This window comes from Falco naumanni, chromosome 4 (genome assembly GCF_017639655.2).
Source record: "Falco naumanni isolate bFalNau1 chromosome 4, bFalNau1.pat, whole genome shotgun sequence".
NCBI lineage: Eukaryota > Metazoa > Chordata > Aves > Falconiformes > Falconidae > Falco > Falco naumanni.
The window spans coordinates 34024233-34048347 of record NC_054057.1 but is presented as its reverse complement, the minus strand read 5'-3'; positions in this window follow the sequence as shown (position 1 = coordinate 34048347).

The following is a 24115-nucleotide window of genomic DNA, read 5'->3' as shown; positions in this document are numbered from 1 at the left end:
GGTTGTGGTATTTCTTAACATTTCTGAAACTACAGACATGTATTACTCTAATTAAGGTTATCTCAGAGAATTTTGCTGGAAAGAGATATTTTATTTAATCTTGGATGGAATCCAACTTTTCATTATTGTATGATTTGTTCAGTTTTTCTAAAGGATGATATCTGTTTCCTGATTGATGGGATATTACCTCTCTTTCATGTTCCCTGTCAAAAAAGACTTCTGAAATCATTGGGGCATACACCTATTTATATGTATGTGTGTGCATTTATGCATGTATGTATGCATGTGTGTATGTGTGTTTACAGCTCTTAAAAAAAGTAACGGATATTAAATTTAGGTATGACATAAACTTGATTTCAGGGTAGTAGAGACCACTTCACCCAGCACTAAAAGCTTGAAACCTGGGTGTTTGTGAGAGTACATTAGCCCTTCTGAAAGTGCACTGGAAGTAGGTCCCAGCTTGTGCCCATGCAATCCCTGAGTCACAGCCACACTGGCTGCAGCAGAAGGTCAGAGCAAAGCTGCAAGTGTTAAGCAATAAGGTTTGTCCAGCTGTGCCTAAGGGTGAGCAGTGCAGCAGCTGCTAGCAATAAGCAGCAGCCAGTCTCAAATGCTTCTGAATCAATTGGACACCCTCTTGCACCATCTCTGGGATACAACACGCCTGGTGTGGACATGGGATGGGTATGCCCGGTCATGCAATTCTCCTTCCAGGCATGATAATGCGATCTCCTGTGGACAACTCCCAGTACCTAGAAATGAGCCAGGAAGAGCTGTTAGCTCCTGATGATCCTGCTCAGGGTATGGAACTCTTGAACCTCCTGTTGTTTTTTTCCCAGGAGAAGAATCTGTCTACCTACCACTCCCCTGATTTAGCCCAGGATTAACAGCAATCTGACAATTTTGTTAATCTGTTAATTAATAATGTTAATACTGTGCTGGCACTGCCCCAAGCAGAGCAGTTAACAAACTGACTAACAAATATAAATATAAATATAGATATAAATATAAATATATATTCATAATTATCCAATGCAATTTTTTTTATAAATATGGGTTCTGCACTTAGTGAAAGGTAGAGAGAGAAAGAAGCAGAAGAAAATAAGGAAAGAAGCAGGTCCAAACCTGACACCAGGGCAGGGATCTTGACTCCACTCACTACAAAATGTAAGGACAGGTATAATTCTACACAGTTTACTTACATGAAGAGCAAAGCTCTCTCACACACAAACTCTCACCCTCTTTCCTTCTTTTCCTAATGCTCTCAAAAACCTCTCTTTAGTCAACCAACCTTATGGGAATTTCTTTAAATTATAATCTTCCGGGCTCTGCAGGATTCTTCTGTCAGAGGTATCCCTGGGGTTATAGCCCCTGTTTGATGAACATTAGAGTTGCTAAATTAACAAAGACTGACTGGAGATATGATTCTCTTTTTCATAATAGAAATTCTGCTATAGCAAAAATTATTATAAAGGAATCATATAACAAAATATGTATGCTTAAACATTCATATTTCTGTATTTTATTTTCTGCCAAATAAGACTCTGAATTGATGAATATTGTGGTCTCTGTTGTTTCTCATTGGGAATTTGGAATTTTCACAAAGTGTGTGCTAGCCACACTCAAACTCTGAGATCCCAAATGTGCAGGCCCCATTTAAACCAATTTTTTTCCAAATCAGTTTCATTTTTGTACTCTGCATTTTTGTTGGTTCCTCTCCTGTTGCTTCTTACAAAGGATGAGAATCTGTATCACGAAGTCACCTGCAGACTACCCACAGTAAGTCACTGCAACTCCTTTTGTCTTGCCGGGTATTTACCTGGAGAGTATACACTCAGCAGAATGAAAGTAATGGACTTTTTTTTAAGTCCTGGGAATTAAAAAAAATGGGAATGGGCATAATACTGAACATACAAGTGTTGGAGAAGTATTCTTTTTATAAAAGGGGAAGGGTTACAAATTATGCTCATGTGACTTTTCACTTGCAGGATGTACCCATTTACGTAATGGTAGTTTTTGTGAGCCATTTAAATATGTGACCTTATAAATAAGACCCCATGTAAATCATGAACATCATCATGCAGGAAGATGACAGATTTTATGGATTGGTCATGGCAAAAATGACAAATCTTGCAGTTTGTGTTACATTAACGGAGATGGTTACAAAAACATGAAGTCATTTATAGTGATAAAAAATTATTCTGAATTGATTCAAGTTACCTTTTTTAACAAAGATAAATCATAAAGATATGTGACAGGCTGTCAATGGAATTTGTAAAGATTATTTTAAACTGGGCAAAGACACAAAAAATAAAGCAGAAAATAGTGATTGTGACGGGATTCTCTCTGAAAGAAAACCAAAAGTAACACATAAGGGTGGCATCACTTCAAATCAAATTCAATATGCTTGGAGTAGACAGTTAAAAATTTGCACAGAAGTGTTCAGCATGTGTATTGTTATGAGCTCTTGAGCTCTTATGCATAAATGGAAATGCAGAAAAACAGTGCAAAGACCTTTGTTAAGCCACTATAAATGCACGGTATTATCACGGCCCACAATAAAAACTATTCTTATGGCAACAAAGTTGATCTGGAATTAAAGTGGCCATTCTAAGTGCAAAGACTGGTCCAGCCACCTGTAACCATGTCCCTTCAGCCTGTGATATTTGCTGCTTAATCTAAACAGAGCTGAATCTTAGTGTCTACTTAGATGGGAAGTTAAGAGGCCAGTGGATTCAAAAGTGTCACCTGGGTTTTGGATTCCCTGGCTTTTGAGTAGTCTTTCTGAGAGTTTGCTTAAATGTTTCTGTCATTGCAGCAATGTCATTGCTGACTAGACAGCCATCTTCACTTGACCTTCCCAAACTCAGAGTTTCTTTTGAAAATGTGACAATGCTTAAAAGTCAGAAGTACAGAAAGTACAATATCAGTTATAGGAAAACCTAGAGGTAGGAGTGAGTTGGAAAGTAAAACCAAGAATTTTGAGGCAACATAGTTTTGCAAGTATTTCTTTTGCTGTTTTACTCATTCTGCCCTTAGTCAGGGAACTGGTGGGTAAGACAGTATGGGAGTTAGCTCTATGAATGTTCAGGACAATAAGCAGGTCTTTAAAGACATCCAAGTGCAAGAATGGCCCATGCCGGTACCAAGGGAAACAAGTAGCTGTGACAGGAGACCGAGGTGGCTAAAAAGGGAGCTCATTATGGAGCTGTAATGAAGAAAGGCAGTTTACAAGAGGTGGAGGTGGGAGTGGGCTAAACAGGAGCAGAGCCTGTACTGCTGCCTTAGTAGCAGAAGGCTGAACAATGAGAATGTTTGGCTCCTTGCTGAATGTCCAAGTAATTTAATCTGAGCTGCTCAATGCCTTTGCCTCGTACTTCAAAAACAAAGCCTCCCAGCCCTCTGTTCTTAGTCGAAGATTTCAAAGTGAAGAAGTTTCAGCAGTGGATGAGGATTCAGTCAGGGACCACTTGAGCAAACGTGACTGACATAAGTCCCTAGGACCTGATGGGCTGCATATCAAGGTGCTGAGGATTTGCCTCACAGTGGTCACAGTGATTGTCACAGGGAGGCTACTCTCCACCCTCTTGAGTTGTGGAGAGCAGGGGAGGTCCTCTAAGACTAGAGGAAGATAAATTTTGTATTCATATTTAAAAAAGGACAAAGCACAATCAGGGGAACTACAGGCTGATCAGTCTCACTTTGGTGCCTTGGAAAATCATGACCCAAGACCTCTTGGAACATATTTCTGACTACAAGAGAGAAAAGAAGATGACTGGAAAGAGCAAACATGGATTTACCAAGGGTAAATCACACTTGTCCAGCCTGATCGCCTACTATGATGAAATGATGGTGTTTGTGGATGAAGAGAGAACAAAGAATTTAATTCACCTTGACTATTTACCTTGACTTACCTTAAACAAGGCTTTTGACATTGTCTTTTACAGTATTCTTGTACAGGTATACAGCTGGATAGGGTAAAAATAGTGGTCAAATGCTCACCTTTAGTAGGTAGAGGTTATTTGTGTTGTACAGTACCTGAATGCCTGTCACCAATCAAGTCTGCATCTACCTGGGGACCTGTCCTGTTTAAATTTTTATTGATGACCTGGAGGAGACAATGAGTACCCTCTCAGGTTTGCAAATGAGACTTATTAACTGGGAGGGTTACTCAATATCCTTAAGGGCCGCACTGTCATCCACAGGGACCTAGACAGGCTGGAAGAATGGGCCAACAGAAAGCCGCAAGATGCAACAAGATTAAATGCAAAGCCCTGTACTAAAGATGGAGTAATTCCAGCAACAATACAGACTGGGGACTGAATTGCTGAAAAGCACCTGTGAATATTCCTACAGGGTAAGCTGAGCATGAATCAGCAGTGAGCACTGACAGCAAAGGTGACAGCAGACTTCTGGATGGTAAGGACAAAAGCCTGGCCAGTAGCTTGAGGGGATTGATTGTCCTCTTCTACTCAACACTCATTAGATAACATCCAAACAATGCATGCAGTTTTGTCCCTCCCACTGTACAAGAAAAAGATCAATAAAGTGGAGTGAGTTCAGGGGAAGGCCGACAAGATAGCTGATGCTGGAGCATTTGCTCTGGTAGGAGAGGCTGAGGGAGCTGGCATCTTCAGCCTGGAGAAGGGGTGGCCTGGGGCTACCTAACAGCAGCCTGTCAGGGTCTTTGGGGAGGTTATTGACAAAGTGGGGTTGGCCTCTTTTACAGCAGTGCATGTGAGAGGAAAAGACAGTAGAATTTGACTGAAACAAGGAAGGTTTAGACTGGTTATAAGAAAAAAGGGATTTCCCCCTGCAAGGGCAGGCCGCCAGTGGATCAGGTTGCCCTGAGAATTCATGCACTTTGCATCCCTGGATGTTTGCAGGATCTGACTGGATAAAGCTCTGAGCAACGTGGTCTGATCTTAATGCTGACTCTGCTTGGAGCAGGTGGCTGGACTAGAGACCTTCTGAAGTCTGTTCCATCCTGAACTGTTCAATGATTCTCCCTGAAACATGGCTGGAACACTACCTATCAGTGCTGACCTGAAGTTTTTTCTGAACTCAGCAGCCACCTGGTATGCTGAAATTATAGAACTTACCACTGTTGCGTTGTCTTTTGGCAGAACTTACCTAATTAAAGGAGATTCAGAACTATAATATATCTGAAGTTAAAAGGCGTCTCAGCTCAGCCGGCAGTGGAACTGCAAGGAAATACCATAATTTCAACAGCAACTGAACAGCTGGCAATGGAGAAAAGTGAGGCCAGGATGAGTGGACATCCTCTAAATGGATCCAAAGTTGGATTTGTGAAGGATTTTTCAGAAGTGCACCATGCTTAGAGAAAAAGTTTAACGAAAGATTGCTTTTTTTGTAATTCTCTTTCTAAAATATAATACAACTTTGAGGTTTATAAATCTGCAGTTTGCAAATTCTGCATCTGTAACAATTCCCAGAAGGACTTTATTTTAGCTAATGAACTCTACCAGAGCTGCAGAACAAGACTAATGTAGCACCTCCTGCAGCAAACTTTTTCAGTGGGTGACATAATAGCATATAGTCAGAGAACTTTTTCAACAGGCAGTCAGAATAATTTGAGGATATAGTAGGCAATCCACTATAACATACTTGCAGGAATATGTTTAAGACAATGAACAGTTTGTCTGTAACTAAAAATACAATATTTATTAGCTCTATATACTTCATAAACGTGATAAAATGCTTCTGCTAATGCTTTCAAGCTTAATATAGGATCTACACACAGTGTTCTCTAGTAAACTGGATTAATTTTTATAGCAAGGTCTCTTAATTCAGTGGTAGTACCTGGTAGCAGCTTGAAAATTATGCTGCAATTTCATCTGAAGTAGAAAATAAGCCATGTAATAAGCAACATGTACTTAATTTTTAAAATACTGTTAATTTCCTTTGCTTTCGTTACCTTTTCAGAATTGCCAAAATGAAATTTCCAGACTGAAGCCACCAGTTTTGATACTTGGCCTTGGTGGCTTGTTGGTCCTTTTCTTACAAGGAAATTTGAACAGAGACATGAAGATCTGCCTGCAAAGATCTCTTTGCAGGAATCTAAGTAAGTACATGAGGTTCATATTTTGCTAAAGTGGTCAGCATTAACATAGCTGCACTGAAATGGTAATTCTCAACATTAAGCTTCCTAGGTCATCTCACAGACATCAATACCAGTATGTTCACATGACTGCAAGCAATTAAGTCAACACAATTTAATTAGCTACACTTCTCTGAGCCATGGTACTGGTACTAGCTCTCCTAGCTTCTTGCACAAATAATACAAAATTTAATTGTTTGATGTGGCAGCATATGCTAATACATGTTGTTTATTGATTCTGTTAACTCTACATGTACTATAAAGGGAGAACAAACTCGAAGGAAGTTTTAAAAGTAAGAACATAGCAGTAAAAAACCTAGGGGAAGTTAAGAACACAGAACTGTATATACAGTCAGCTAAAATGGCTCAACCAGTCAGTAATATCTTGTTACATTGCAGTAACACAGCTACTTGTCATTGTGCAAAAATAGACAGCTGGTTCACATTTTGCAGAGCTGTAATCTTGATCTGTACATAGATTCAGGAAGACATTATTTCATCAGTTTATCTTCAAGTTTTGTTTGGGATGTTTTCATAATACTCAGAAGAGCTCTGTGTGGTTGTGTATAAATACATGCATATATATATATATATATATATACACACACACATGTAAATATATAAAAAGGATGTGAGCTTAGATTCAGCCTTTTACTCCCACAGCAAGAAATAGATTCCACAGTATTAGACAGCTGTAATATTTAAATTGACTTGTGAGGAAAAGGAAGAATAGGTCCCAGACCCAAAGGTAGCTTTGAGGAGTGAAATCATAAAAGTAATGAACCTAGTTTTAGTGAAGAATACAGACTGCTATCTTTCATTCAAAATTAAATTACTGTCACCAAAATCTATTCATTGTGCCATTTTCAGTTCTCATTATGATTATTCTCAGTAGAATTAGGTACTAAAATGCCAATTCTTCATATGTTTTATAAATCACTGTAGTAGACTTGAGTGTTTTGACCTTTTTAATATTCCTTGGTTTGATTGGCTGTGTTGCCTATCTGTTCCATGTATCCTATTATTTTACTGCCTCTCTAACCTATGGGGAAGTAGATGAAGTGGAGAGCCAATGAAGATGTAGGATATTGTAAAGGTCAAAGTACTAACATTATTGCTAAATATTTCACAGCATACTTTAAGTATTAAAGCTCTGACTGCACTTCCTTATAACTAATGTTGAACAAAGAGCAGAAAACAGTATGGATTTGATTCAGTATCTTAAGCTGGCAAAAATCAAAGTAACTACATAGAGAAACCATAACACACTTATTACAACTGTATTACTGAGCACTAGCCCACATTATCTCAGAATTACACATTTTAGTCAATAATTGGAGTAGGATAACAGTGTTATCCTCGTGCCTTAGGTCCCTTTCCCTGTGCATAGGTATTTCTTATATACATATATGCTGGGTTCATAGTTCAAAATTTCTGCAGATGTGTAGGAGCACCGAGGATTTATTAATCATTTAGGAGTGCAGTCAACTAATTATGCTGCATCTGGCTGAAGTGCTGCCCAGTGGGCAGTCTTCAATGGTAATGTGCAATCATAAAGCCTGCTCACCTCTCTGTTTCTAGGACTTCAGTGAATCTGGACAAGTCAAGATAAAATCTGAGTGCTTATTTCCATGATGCTTCTACTTAGATGGAAACCAATGCATACTGTTGCTTCTGTATTGGATCTACTTCTACAAATTATTTAGTCCTGTTTCACAGAACTTACTCAGATCATTTAAACAGAGGATCTGAAGCTTCTAGGTGTTGATTTGTAATGATCTAGGTTTCAGAATTTCCAAAGAATAGCTAGGTGAACTGCTAACAGCTGATGGCTTACCTTGAAAATACAAGTAAGTAGGCACTATGATACACACAAATCTATTAATAAAACACTATAAGAGTAGTTTCAACATTATGGCAAAGATATTTCCTTCCCAATATGAATAGTCACTCCAGAAAGCATGTCAGTACTGCAGGATGTGTACTTTGCTCTAATAGCTCTTTTACAGAGTCAAACCTTGATACCATGATGTTGACAAAAATCCACATGCACACGTATCCCTTAACTGCAACAGGATCTTTTCTGTGAATGTAATATACAGAATGATATGCATTTTAAGGCAGATTACCACACAATTTATTGTACAGCGTAGCATATAGAATCATACAATCATAGAATGGTTTGCGTTGGAAAGGATCTTAAAGACCATCTAGTTCCAAAATGCTTTCATGGGCAGGTACACCTTCTACTACACCAGGTTGCACAAAAGCCCCATCCAGCCTGGCCTTGAACACTTCCAGGGATGGGGCATCCACAGCTTCTCTGGGCAACCTGTTCCAGTGACTCACCACCCTCACAGTAAAGAATTTCTTCCTAATATCTAATCTAAATCTACCCTCTTTCAGTTTAAAGCCATTACACTCGTCCTATCACCACATGCCCTTGTAAAAAGTCCCTCTCCAGCTTTCTTGTAGACCCCCTTTAGGTACTGGAAGGCTGCTATAGGGTTTCCCCAGGGCCTTCTCCAGGCTGAACAAGCCTAACTCTCTCACTGTCTTCCTAGGAGAGGTGCTCCAGCCCTCTGATCACCTTAATGGCCCTCCTCTGGACTTGTTCCAACAGGCCCATGTCCTTCTTATGTTGGGGGCCCCAGAGCTGAACGCAGTCCTCCAGGTGGGGTCTCACTCAATCTGAGTAGAGGGGGAGAATCACCTCCCTCAACCTGCTGGCCACGCTTCTTTTGATGCAACTCAGGATTCCATTGGCTTTCTGGTCTCCAAGTGCACATTGCTGGGTCATGTTGAGCTTCTTATCAACCACCCCCAAAGTCTTTCTCTTCAGGGCTGCTCTCAATCCATTCTCCATCCAGCCTGTACTTGTGCTTGGGATTGCCTCAGTCCACATGCAGGACCTTGAACACTTCATGAGGTTTGTATGGGCCCACCTTTCAAGTCTTTCAAGATTCCTCTAGATGGCATCCCTTCCATCCAGCCCATCAACTGCACCACACAGCTTGTTGTCATCAGCAAATTTGCTGAGGGTGCACTCAGTCCCACTGTCCATGTTGCCGACAGAGACAATAAACAGTACTGGTCCCAACACTGACCCCTGATGGACGCCACCCATCAATGGTCTTTACTCGGCCATCGACCCATTCACTGCAGCCAATTCCTTGTCCATCGAGTTTTCTAGCTGTCATACCCATGTCTCTCCAGTTTAGAGACAAGGATGTTGTGCAGGACAGTGTCAAATGTTTTCTACAAGCCCAGGTAGGTGACATCAGTTGCTCTTCCCTCATCCACCAACGTTGTAGCCTCCTCATAGACAGATACTAAATCTATCAGACAGTTTGTCCTTACTGAAGCAACATTGGCTGTTAGCAATCACCTTCCTGTTTTCCATGTGCGTTAGTATAGTTTCCAGGAGGATATGCTCCATGACTTTGTGGGACACAGAGGTCAGACTGATTGACCCATAGTTTCCTTGGTCTTCCTTGTTTCCCTTTCAAAAAATGGGCGTTATATTTCCCCTTTTGCAGTCCTTGGGAACTTCACTGGACTGCCATGACTTCCCAAACGTGATGGATAGTGGCTTAGCCACTTCATTGGCCAGTTCTTTTAGGACTTGCAGATGCATCTCATCGAGTCCTATGAACACCTTCAGGTTCCTTAGATGATCTTGAACCTGATTTTCTCTTACAGTGGGTGGTTTTTCATTTTGCCAGTCCCTGAATTTGCCTTTGCCCTCTGTAATTTGTGTGGTGTGGCTGGAGAACTTACTGGTAAAGACAGAGGTGAAAAAGTCACTGAGTGCATCAGCCTTCTCCACGTGCCAGGTAATGAATTCTTCTGTTTCCTTCCAGAGAAGGCCCATGTTTCCTTAATCTTCCTTTTATCACCAATGTACCTATCAAAGTTTTTCTTGTTGCCCTTATCTAAAAAAGAGATACAGTTCTTCTAAATGGTTCATCTCAAAGCTCTTGCAATGGCTTTCTACAATTTCAGTAAGAAGGAGTACTTGTAAAATTAAAGATCACTTTATTGCCATTTTGAATTTCAAATGTAAGAAAAAGTATTTGTAACCAGTGTAATGTGAGTCCTAGAATCAGTCCAGTTGATCTGTATTTGAGCTATATAGCACAAACCACCTGTTAAAGAAAATACAACCACCCCCCCCCAAAACTACAGTTCTGGTTGCACTATATTTCAGTTGAAGTTTGTCATTCCTAATGATAAGCCAAAATTTTCATTTTTGCTGGAGATATTGTAAAATATCAGCACTGTAAAGTAATTTTTCATCTACCAGTACAATCTTGCTGATCAGCACCCAGTGAGTATTTGTCCAGGGTGAACTGCAGCACATCTAGAACTTCTACTGAAATCTTTCAGTAGAGGAATGCTTCATCCTCCATCAACCTGCTTGAAACTCAGAAAAATGCTTAAGCTGACTGTAGCAGGTTATATGTTGTGAGAGGCGCAGACAGCATGTTATCATGAATATAATCCATTTGTTTAGAAATCCCTACTTGCATTCTCACTTTTTCTGTTTCTTTCATCCCCCAAAATTCTATAGTGATTCTGCAACAGCTTAAAAAACATAAAATTATGTTTAAGCTGGTGTTTCCCCTCACTGATTTATCTTCTGTCTCTGCCTTTAGTTTAAGGTAACATAAGGATTGACATAAGGACATACCTGAAGTGTTTATGATGATCTTTGCACACTAATTGAATATAGTTTCACAAAGTTCCATGACTTTAGAATCCAGATAAACATCCCTATAAAGCAGATGATGAGGGGACAGTGATATTTGCTTAACAGTAATGTGCACTGAATTCCTATTAAAGGAGCATGACTACAGATGAATTAGCTTGCAGCTGGTTTGGTGTTTTTAAGGGGTAGGGGTGACAGGCTGGGTACTCTCCACAAGCCATTGAACAAATATCAATATAGATCATTCAAGGTACAGTCATCAAGGAAAAAGTGAATGAAATGTAAAATGAAGTGTAGATAAATAAATAATTGGAACAAATTACCTTCTAAGAAGAATCTTGTGCAAAAGACAGAAGTGAGCCTTCTATCTGCTGATGCTATTGAAGTTACCAATTAATGCCTGAAAAGATCAAAGGAGACCTTTGAAGGAGAGATCTTTGAAGTAGACCCCAATATCCTTTATATTACTTGATGTCTTGGTGTCATTATCAGTTATTCACAAGACTCTGGGACAGTCAGGACGTTAGCATCTCTGAGGTCAGGGCCAGGACACCTCTGTTTCTATAGGTGTTTATCCCTGCACTATACGCACAAAACCAGAGGCAGAAGGAGTGCTCCCCTATATGTCTGTCTGGCAGTGTATTGTTTGATGTTTGTAAGATCCTGCTATCCACCCACATCTCCCTACACAGTTAGGTGACAGACTGAATTGTTACTCAGTATGCATCAAGTTCAGGAGTCATCAGCTGAAAACGTGTGGTTTTGTGTTTTTCTGCATCAAGATCTAAATGCATGAAAGTGTCTAGGAAGGTGGAAAAAAAATATATATTTTTGTCAGTCTGGACAACACTTCTCAGAATGCAACATCTTTGCTATTTCACTTTTACACTTTTATTAGGTACCATATATATAAGCATAACTTTGTAATTAAGTAAATTGTGATAATATACCTCAATTTCCAGGTTGTAGTGCCCTTTTAATTCTCTGCATGATGTTCCAGTCTAAAAGGCATTAATAGAGATGTTCCAGTGTTGAAAAGAAAAGTGAGGAAAATCAGCATCTAAGAAAAACTTAGTAAAGTCCTAGGTAGTAAAAAGCCTTTGTTCTGAAGATTGTTCTCCCACAGAGTAACAGAATTTTCTTTTAGCCTTTACATTCAATTCTCATGCTGTTGAAATATCATAATCAAAGCTCTTTGCCACCTTGTGTTGAATCTACTGTACTTTAAATCTTTTTATTTAGTAAGAAACAGTGTTTCTATCCTAAATAATATGATGAAAGCATTCAAAATGTTAAATGAACATTCATCAGTTAAAAAATATCTTCACTTTTTACTATTACAATAGTAGAGGGAACTACCTGTAGGTGACCGGAATGATTAAAAAGGAATGGAGAATATACAATGATTGCTTCAAACAGACTGTGAGAGCTCATCACACTACCAGGTGTCACTGTTACTTTTATCCCTAGTTGCCTAACCAGGATGGTGCAGCACTTTGTTCAGGACAGGTTTGCACAGTCAGGAAAACTACAGTTTTGTTCAGACTCCTTTGTCAGTTGCTTTTAGCTTCCACTTGTCATCCACTCCATTCTTTCCTATGTGAAGGCAGTGTTAGCTTACAAGTAGCTATTCCCCAAAGGAAATGAGCTATTACCTTACCAGTCTATGCACGTGTCAGTCCATGATTCAAACAGAAATTTTAGGAAAATGAAACATTTGAAAATCAATCATCTGTAAGTTAAGTGGACAATTTTCTGCATATTTCTAGTTTTCCTGACATCATGAAGAACAAAATTGGTTGTTGAAACTACCTAAAGAAAAATAATAAGTGAATATTTTTATAGTGACAACTACTATAAATAGGTAGATTTCTGAAACAGGACCTCTTAGAAGTCTGACACATTTCCCTTCAGTAGGACATAACACTATATTAATATTTAATGCTTTTCCTAGCCTTACAAAGTAATTAAGAATACAGTATTTCATAGTGTCTCATTGATGCACTTCTTTCTTGACATAAGCAGACTTATCAAGATGAGAGGTACCTTGTCAGGGTAGCTGTTAAGAAGAACTTTATAATACTTCATATTTTCCAAATGAAATGCCACTAGCTTTCTAAATAACTGTAAATCACCTCATTCAGTCAAAATCAACACACACAGCAGAAAAATATATACTCATAGATGGCCTAGATCAATCGGTACATATGTCCATGATCAAATGTACTTGGAATATACCAAGGATGCCAGAGAGTCAATACCAAAAAGCAAAAGAATAAAAAGGACTGTCCAGTTCCTCTCATTCAGAGCACTGTTTTCTTGTGTTCTCCATTGAGGCAGAAAGGAATACAGGCCTAAAACGGTTTTAATTTTGTGCATGAGGGAGAAGGGAGACCAGAAATGGGAAAGAAAGCAGAGAAAGGAAAAGGGTTTGGGGAAGAGAATGGGAGTAAGGAGGATTTGTCCCATGAGTTTTTAAGCTGTGCTTTGGCACTTAGTCATCTTGCTTACAGAAAAAAATGTTGAAGAGAACCGTGTCTGGGTGGGGATAGCCATGCCAAATCACTGATGAACTGTGACTTGGTGTAACTAGTTGTACACACCACCATCCAGCTTCAGGTTGGCTGCTAGGGACTACTGACAGTGGTGTGGCACCAGGTTCTCTTTGTGAGGCTCTGTAAGGGGTTATTGCCCATACAGGTCTTTGTGTTCCCAGCAGGTTTTGGAAGTAGTGCCAGAATTGTCTGTTACGGCTTTTGGAAACCCCTCTGGTCAGGGAAGGAGATGCTGAATCTTTATGGCTAGGCAGACCACAGTCAATCTAGCTTGCCTCAAAAAACACACCAGTGTATTGGGTTTTTGTGGCAGGATTTTGGCAGCAGGGGGGCTAGAATGGTGTCAGTTCCAAGCTGGCTCCAAGACAGACCCACCACTAGCCAAGGCTAGGTCAATCAGCGACAGTGGTAGCACCTCCGTGATAACATATTTAAGAAGGGGAAAAAACTGCTGCATGGCAGCAGCCAGGAGAAAAGAATAACACGTGAGAGAAAAATACCTGCAGACCCCAAGGTCAGTGAAGAAAGAGGTTGAGGAGGTACTTTGGGCTTCAGAGCAGAGATTCCCCTGCAGTCCCTGGTGAAGGCCATGGTGAGGCAAGTTGTCTTGCTGAAACCTATGGAGGTCCACAGTGGAGCAGATATCCACCCTGCAGACCATGGAGAACCCCAAGCTGTAGCAGGTGGATGTGCCCCAAAGGAGACTGTGACCTTGTGGGAATCCTGCATTGGAGCAGGCTCCTGGCAAGACTTGTGGACTCCATGAAGAGGAGCCCATGCTGGAGCAGGTTTACTGGCAGGACTTGTGACCCTGCAGAGGACCCACATCAGAGCAGTCTGTTTCTGAAGGACTGAACACTGTGGAAAGGACCCATGCTGGAGAAGTTCATGAAGGTCTATTTCCCATGGGTAGGACCACATGTGTAAGGGCTCTTTCTGAGAAAAAGTTTTGTTCATTGTCTGGGTGCCAGGTTGCAGAGTGATTACGCCACACCTGTCTGCAATGAAGGGCATGCCCAAAGCCTCCCACATCTCAAGGATGGGGCAAGAAGAGATCTCCTTAGATGAGAATGGAGGAAGTAAAGAGTTTGGTGGAGTGCAAACTGGCTGCAAAGGTGATTTGCTGTGCACAGGTATATTCCAGGGCAGAACTTGAGTGGATAAGTGATTGTATATAACCAGCACTTACGTATGCAATGGTTGGGATCTGTACCTTCATATGCCACACCTATGCTGGAGCAGGGGAAAAGCATGAGACAGAAGGCGCAGCAGAGACAACATGTGATGAACTGACTGCAGCCCCCATTCCCTGTCCCTCTGTGCCACTTTCAGGGAGGAAGCAGAGAAAGCAGGAATGGAGTTGGCCCCAGGAAGTGGGTGGGGTTGGAAAGTGTTTAAAGATTGTTCTTTTTTCTCATTATACTGCTCTGATTTAGGTTCCTGAGTCGAGTCTGTTTTGCCTGTGATGCTAATTGGTGAATGGTGTCCCTGTCCTTACCTCAGCCCACGAGCCTTTTGTCATATTTTCTATCCCCTGTCCAGTTGAGGAGGGGGAGTGATAGAGCAGCTTGGCAGGCATCTGGTGGCCAGCCAAGGTCAACCCACTGAAACCAGTCATTCCTCTTCCATTGCAACAGGTGACAGTTTTTTTAGGAGATATCTTTCATCAGTGCCATTAATGGGGTGCTGATATTCACAGCCTACCTGAGATGAGTCTTTCAGAGGGCAATCCTTTTTGAGTTGAAGTGAGGTAACTGTTTTGGCTTGGTGGTAGGAGATCCTGCACCTCCTGACCTCCAGGATCATTCTGGTAACTATCCTTTCTTAAGGCTCTTTTTCAACTACGCAAGATGTTACAGATAAAGAACTGTTTGTTTAGTAGTATTGGCAAAATCTGAAGTATTGCTTTTTTATGGAAAAAAAAAAAAACATGACAGGAAAAAACCCCAACAAACCAAAACTCAATGCCACACTGTACTGCCTGCAACATTATAACAACTACTTTGTTGACATTATTTTGAAAGAGCTGGAATTAGTCATTGTACCACTAGGTGAAATTTTGTATATAACTAAGGCCATTTGCAACAGTGCAAGGGATTCAACTTAAGTCAATTAAATATATAAGAAGATTGGTCTTTAAGAATGCCACGTTTTAGGCAACATGAAGTTTCACATTTCATCCAATGCCTAATACAGACTATTAAAAGGAAGATTCATGGTATAGAACACCACTCACTTCAGTTAAAGAATAATGATACAATTTTATGAGTTTGAAAATTCCCACGATAGCCACAAAGTGTACACTTAGTGCATGTTCTTTGATGAATAGTATTTAAACTTGTCAAAATAATGAGGATGGTGAACAGAAACTACTGAAATTGGTCACCATATTCTTAAACACAGGGGATCATAGTATTAAGTGAATCCAGTTTCTCTAAGTTGTCATTGTCATGAAATTTCAAAGTGATGAAGTGTAACTATTTTAGGCAAGTTTTTTAATGTTGCAGAAATGGATGAAATACATCAAACGGGATTAAATTTGAAGTACAAGCAGCTTTGTCTTAACTGCAGCGTATAATTGCCGGATAGTCTAAAGCCCATGTAGCTGTTGGATATTGAAGCACAAAGCAAATAGCATTTCCCCCGAATAAATATCTTTAATATCTTGTTTTACATACTCAAACACCATCTGCATTACAACATTGCCAAGGCTGATAAACTTTTTAGAACACTTTGAGGTCTGTTAAACTAGGGAAAAAAATTCTACTTCTTTTCTTTATAAAGCACAAAGTTATGACATTGGCAAAGATGTCTCCTAACCAAGCCTGGGTGGGCATCCTCAGATTAGAAAAGAACTGATATAATTCTTTATTTAGAATATACATTGCATCTGGATAATTTGAAATAATAATGAAAAAAAATCAATTCACTTATTATTAGGCATAGTTTGGTGGGAGTTGCATTTTGTGGTTCTTTTGTGCCTTAGCCAAAACTGGGAGTGTTTGTACTGAGTCAATGTTGTGATGTTTCAGAGCCAAGTAGTGCTAGCAAAAGGGAGAAGTCTGGAGAGAAAGCAGGCTTTGGACCATTTACTAGAGCAAAACATTTCCACTATCTGAGAAGTCCAAATCCCTGCTTTCTTTGATGATCTGGTTATCACCTAGGGGACATATAATTTTTTCAGTGCAAAAGAGAACAGCTTTGCATTTATTTTTTTAATCACTCAGTTTTTCACCCTATTACATGGACGTTCTCCCAGCTATGTGGGCAGCTGCCATGGTTAAAGCAACAGTCCCCAAAATAGATTTGTTTAAAACCTATTATTATTGTTGTTGTTGTTATTAGTCCCTCATTATTCCATTGGCTCTTCATATATTTTGTATCAACAAATGATCAGTGGTATGTATTGCCTGTCTTGTTACATCTGCTTGTCTCTTTGTTGCCTATGCCCTTTTGCTTTCATCTGTTCTTGCTGCAGTGCAAAGCACAGGGTTTAAGGTGCCAGGTAGGATTAAAGGCATCCCAGAGAGAATTCGCCTTTGAAGTGGCAGAGAGTAAATGCTTCTTAGCAGCTGTAAGTGCTCCCTGTGTCATTGGCTTTCATGGCTGTGGCATGTCGTTTGTAAGGATCTCCTGTTTCTAAGTGCTGTAGCAGAGAGTAATCTGTCAGCTTTTTAACAGTGTAACAATTCAGTGGCAGAGGCTGCTCTTGGTGGACGATGGTGCCTGATTAGTGGTAAATTAGTATCATATAGTATTTCTGTAATGGCAGAATACAAGCTTAAATATAGTTTTATAATATATTATTCAGTTGTCTAGCTGGCTATATTCTATTGTTACAAATGTGCTGTGTCATGGCTGTGCCTTTTTTTCCACCCTACACGTTTCACCTGATTTAGGAAGGGTAGCGATCCCAAGGGTGAGAGGATTATTGAATAGCAAGTCCCAACTACTAACTTTGTATTCTGATGCAGAAATAGGTTCTTCTGGACCCACTCAATGAGGAACTTTGTAAGGAATACAAAGATATGATCAATAGATATTTGATGTACAAAAATCTGAATTTATAACCTTTCTATGACAGGCCTATGTTGCCTATGAGTATTTATAGGTAAAGCACAAGTGAATTCTAAAAGATGTAAGTCTAAATTGCATTGTTAGTTGCTCAAGTTTAATAATATTTTTGTTCCTTCATTATTAGATGATAGAACAATTAAGTCTGTTGTTAAACAGCATATATTTCAGCAGATATCCAATTTTGTTACCGATCATTTACAAAACTGGAAATCTTGTTCAAGGACTATATTTGAGCAGTTGATATACAAATACAATTTTCCAGGAGTGTTTCTGCCAATAAACTTGAACACTAGAATGTTTACAGTAGGTGGAGATGAAAAGTTTCAAAGTGTGGCTGAGTTCAAAATGCTTCAGTTCAAAATCCAAAGTCTCTCTTCTGAATTCCAGAGTATAATCAGGACACTCCAAACACTTACATTTAACGAATAAACTGTTTATCCTCAGATTACTTCAGAGCTGAGGGTCAATTACTTAGCTGATATTTCCCAGCACTCCTCCTTTCTGAAAATAAATAAATTGCAAACACACACAAATAAATTTAGTTCAGTGACTTCCTGTAAATTCGAATAGTTAGTCCAAAGGATTGCTTCTGCTCTCAGTGTGTTTTACAGTGGTGTAAAACAGAAAAAACCCCTCTCTTTAAAGTGAAGAAAATGTCTAAATTTTTCTACAGGGAACAACAAATAAGTCCATAAACTTCTGAATGTCAAAGATGAAATGTATTAAGAAAAAATTAAGTATACAAAGTGCTAAGAAAAAATCCTACAGAAAACAGCTGCTGTTATACTGTGCTAAGGAAGATAATCAAGGTTTTCTGATAACTTGTACAGTTAAATTATATAGGTTTAAGGTTCTAGAGAAAGCAAAATCTAGTTCTTTCATTACTCTTACATGTTGACAATAGCCAGTTTAAACTCTCCTGTACTGCTGAAATTTATATATAAAGAGCTAAGATGACAGAATTAGGAAATTTTTATGGGATTCAAGTTGTTTTAACTCTTCTTTTTTTCCTTACAATTTTAAGGTGTCCTGACATACTGTGGTATTTTAAATTATTATTTTCTACTTATTTTAAGCAATATGCAAGTGTAATGCCTGTTCTTCCTACCTTTTACGGTCATCCATCTAAAACCCCAACCTTCATATAACTTTGAATGTCTTTAATATCTCTCGATATTTTTTTCCATTAGTGGCAGTTCTGGATGACTTAAGTTTTACAGGCTCTTAACTTTTCTAACTTGGCTGACGTAGTTTCTCAACGGTGACAAACTTGCTGTGCATCAGAAGATATATATATGTTTGGAAAATTTAGTACCAGCAAACCAATAAAGCCTCTCCAGAGAAAGGCTTGCTGAACATCGCACAGGAGCAACTCATCAATCAATTTCTTAATGTAGTCACTTTACTGCTTCCGTCTTTCCCCTCCCTTTATTTATTTATTTAAAGAATCAAGCCGGGGGAAGTAATTATTTCTGTAAAGACTTAACTTTAGATGACTCTTTTGCATTCATCTCTATATATTTTATTTAATTTTATTTTTCAAAATAGAGCTGGTTTTCTCTAGAGGAAGGGAAATGGCATACTGAATTCTTTAAGAAGGTATTTTTTTCAGAAAAAAATCTGGGTTTTTTTGTAAAAAATAGTATCTAAAAATATTCATTTTTATATTTAAAAAAATTTTTAGCAGCAACATCACTTGTAACTACATTGCACGTATGCCTGTCCAAATTAAAGGTATGCCTCAGCTCTAAGATAAGCAGAAGTGAAAATATTTAGAATACAGCTGTCAGTGTATTGTTATGCACAGTTTTTACCAGAGCTCATCAAATGAGATCACAACCTAAAGCATAAATTTTGGTACTCCATTTTTTCCCAGTCAGCCTTAAATCCTGCCTATAATAATATATTTGTTTAGCTTTAAATATATGAGACATTCCTGTGAAAAGAGTTACATGATTTTAAAATCACGTACTTAATGTTAGAGAAAAAGTTTTTACAGATTCAGGGCATTCTCATCTTTACAGAACAGGACAGAACAGAAGTCAATCCTTGCTTGTAGCTGGAAATCGAAGACACCGTTAGTGAAAGAATTGTATGTGGCCACTGGTATAATAATATCTGTGGATCTGGACCGTTTGGGAAAATGCTGCTTGCTAATTATCACACTGAACTGTGAAAATATCCCTACGCATTCTGGCAGCAATGGGTCAGAGAAAAATGTCCATTCCAGAAAGAATTAGGACTCATCAGAACAGCATCTCTGTATTAGCTATATTAGCATAGAATTATACTGGAAAACCTTGGTTTTTTTTTTTTTTTTCTTTTCTTTCTTCCAGAAAGTGTTTTTCATGCACTTCATAATCCTGATTTTGTGTGATCTTAGATGCCATTGGTAAACGGAGGACTTCATGAACAAATAAAGCAGTATCTGAAAGAAAGCACTCAACAGAGTGAGGTGGCCTTCTAGAGCTTACAAAATGTCAGTAGAATTTCAACTCAGGTTTGTAGAGATCATGGACACTAAAAGATACTGGTATTCCACAGCAGTTGCTACACGGCTCTAGAGACATTTGCCTTAGTAGGACACCTCTCAAAAATGAAGTAGACAGAGAGGCTAGACAATATAACTTCTGGAATGTTTGGATTTATGTTTTTTTTTATTGATATTACTATTATTCCAGGGATATTGTTTTCAATTGTTGTGGAAATATTTGGTAGTAGGAGTGTTAGTAAATAGACACATAAACAACAGCAAATTGCTCACAAGAGACTGGGCAAAATAGTGATGGTATGTTCATATTGGTTTGTGATACAGATAAAATCTGAAAGCAGGGCACTGTATAGAATGCAAAAAATAAATTCAAAGTTTAATGCAATATTGTCAGACACTGATATTGCCTCTTCTCTCTCTCTTGTTTTGAATGTGGACTCTTCTACTGTTTTGACAAATACAATTTGAAAGTCTACATAATTTCTGATAGGTTGTTCTTTTATTTTTTACTTCATTTCTGAGCCTTTCCAAAATACATTTGGTAGGCCATATGTATGAATCTGTAATGATTTTGAAATCCCCTCTGTATGAACACAACTGAAAGACAAATCTTTGTTGCCAGTTTCTCTGTTTTGGTAAATATTGGGCTTCTTTAGTAACAAAATTCCTTGATTAACCACATGAATAGAGATTCACTATGTTTACTTGTTTGAATACTGCTGTCCTATGCATAGTCATCTATGCAACCTAAGTCTCTACTATACATTTATTTACATACACAAATTGTGTTAGATCTTCAGTTGAAGTAAATTTGGCACTTCAAATACATATACATATACATAACAGGTGAAGGTTTGATACACTTTGTGCAGGCTAGGTATAAATTGGTATTGTGTATGTCTGGAAGCACAGGTGTAAATGACAGTGTCTTGTAGGATATGAGACAATAGATTGTTGGCTCCGCTAGGTAATCCTTTCTGATAAGTCCTCTGAAAAGGGGAATGTAGCAATAATATGAAAGATCCCGAGGCATGAGGCAAAAAAAGGAAAACTAACTAACTAACTAAATAAATAAAACCAAACAAAAAACCCCAAGTGGCATGAAAGTCCACATTTGGACTTCCAACTGTTTTTTTGGGGGTTTTGGTTTTTTTTTTTTGGTTTTTTTTAAATGAGCCTTCAAAATTAGAGACTAGATCCACAGTTCTAGTGTGGATCACTAACTAATCACAGTTAAAAGTTTGGGCTTTTTTCTGCAGCCAATGTGGTTCTGAGGTTGAAAAACTGAAAATATAATTCAAATAGTTCTTAGTATGTCTTGGTTTCTCAGTATCTTTGCCCTACCTACAATTTATCTGGACTGTGGACGTGTCATGTAGTGGCAACACATAGTAAAATTATAATGCAACTTAAATGTATATGCTCAGCTAATAAAATAAATTCATTTAAAATTATTATCCTTTCAAGATTTAAATGGAGTGGGCTAAGGATAAATGCAGTAAGAAAAAGGAGCATCAGGCTCTAGTTAGTAACAAATTTGTTGTTTAACATTCATACTTACCTAAACAGGATAGCAACACCTTCACCATACTTACAGAAACTTTATTACTAATATGCTACCTTGTGTATGTTGGATTAATGTTTTAACTATCCAGCCAGGTACTACTATTATCTACTTTTATTCTCTTTGCAATACGGAAAGATTTTCTCTGATTGACAGTTCGTGAATTATGATTAATGTTGGAAAACTCCCTTGAAACAGTGATTTATTTCAGGCTTATATACATACCACAAAGAAGAATTAGTGATAAGTTTTACTCTGTCAGTCGAGTTTTATAGGTGTGCATATATATTTCTTTAAGTTTTCCTTACACGTTGATTGTATTTATAAAACTCAAATAAACCATTTTTGTGGAAAATGAAAAAAAAACCAACCATATTAATTGATTCAGTAAGATTAAGTTTATTTCCATCATTTATTTTCAACACACTCTTGCCAGCTATCAAGGGTTATATGTGTACTGTTACAGTACCAATTAATAGTAAGAACAGTCAAAGCAATGTTAAAGTTAGACAAGCAAAACTAAACCCAGTGTTAAAAGAACTTGGACATGCTTGTAAGCATTAACAAGACATATAAAGGCTTCGCTCAACAGTCATTTGGTACTGTGACCCATTGCCCTGTTTCTGTATCCATAAGATCATTGAGAGTTGTTCAATTGACTTTATTGGTTATTTTACCACTATAGACTATGATGGTTGGTGTCCAAAAGAAGTGTAGAGCTTACTAAGGGCATTTTCTCCCTCTCACGGTCTCCCTCTCCATCTACATGTAATTACACATACACAGCATTAAGCATTAATCATATAAGACACAGAAGCAGTCCATGGAAAGACATTGGAAGACAGGTCTCCTCTGCAGGTGTCCTGCTTTACTGGGTGGGAAGGAATTATATTGCCCATCATTCTTTTTTTTCTGAAGAAAACAAAAATACTGAATCCTTTTCTGAAAATTTTCAAAGCTACAACAGGAGAGTGGAAATGTGTGACTGCTTGAAAAAAGTGTGCCTTTTGGGGCAGACATGCAGGCTTGAAACCTTTCATGGTAAGGAGGACATTTTACGTAGGTCTTATAGCCTCTCTGAACTATAGAAAAGGTCGAAATGTACAGCCACCTCTGTCTTGTTTCACCGTGGTCTTGAATGAAAGCATTTGTGCCCTCTGTGGTTTCTGCAGAGATTACTCCTCATGTGGGATTGATCCTACCAGATTCTGAGGATCCTGATGAGACATGTTGATGACCTTGGTGCTGAACTGCTTAGGTCTGTTAAGATGGCAGAAGTCCTTAGCATTTATAAAAGTAAAGAAGATTTATAGGCAATTTAGGAAACTCTATTGATAAAAACTGAGATACGTGTAGAATTTAGGCACCCATCTCCTATGAAAATGTCTGATCATGAGTTTAAGGGGATTACAGTTAGACTCTTAATAAACATAGCTCAGAATTCTTATATACACTACATAAGGGAATTTTGTCAAAAGTTTAATTTCTGTGCAAAAGCTTTTTTTACTGCCCTGAATTACTTTCTGCATTTGTATAACACTTTCTTAGCTTACTGTTTTTCAAAAGACAATTGACACTTTACCTCTTTTCATAACAAATCACATCTAAAAATATTCCAGATAACCTGTTCACCACATGGCAGTTGATGGATACATGTCTACTGGTTTAGCTGCTTTCTGCCTCTCTCATCAGCTAACTCTAACCATATAACTTTATTGACTATAACATGACAGGTCCGATCTAAGGTCCACTGAAGTCAACAAACATCTCTCAAATGACTTAAATGTGGTTATAAAAAACTCTTTGAGCTTACAGTTCATAGGAAAAATGACACATAAAAAGTAAGTTTATTCTTCCATTGTATAGAAAAGGAACTTCACAGTAACATGTCTCAGAAGTCAATGCCATGATATGCAAGAAATTCTGAATGCAAGTGGGTTTGCTGCTTCGTACATGGGATTATAACACTCAGCAGAGGCACACTCAGCTGCTGGAAAATGGAAATTAACTTTTGAAAATGAGGTAACAAAATATGCTGCTCTTGCATAATTGGGTATCTCATCACTTTGTAGCACAGGCAATGTTTACCAATGTGATGCTGAAGGATGCAAATATTTGCTCCACAAACAATAGGTAGGCCTTTAAAGATACTAGCTGAAGCTCTTGAAGTTAGCTGATTAGGGCCTGTGCACCCATAAAAGTGCAGAGATTAGAAAAAAGGCTTGCAAATGTATTCATGAGAAAGGGGAAAGGGGTTGTGTTTTGGACATGATTAGCTGGTAATCAGTAAAGAACAAACTGATTATTAGCTGTTCAATTCTTGTCAGTCTTAGGGGATTCCACTCAGTGGCCTAATTAAACTGAGCTTGAAGTCCTCACATCTCCATTCAGTGGCAATTTCGTTATAATATTCAGTTCTTTGCATGAGCTTTGCCTTCCCTCTCTTTAATCATATGTTTTGCATTTGTGTAACACCTTCCTTGATTAGTTTCTCTACAGGATTAGCTTCTGATAGCTGCATGGCTTATGAAAGTAAATGTCACGTATAAGACAATCCAGATATTAGAATTTATTATCAACACTGGAATTAAAAAAA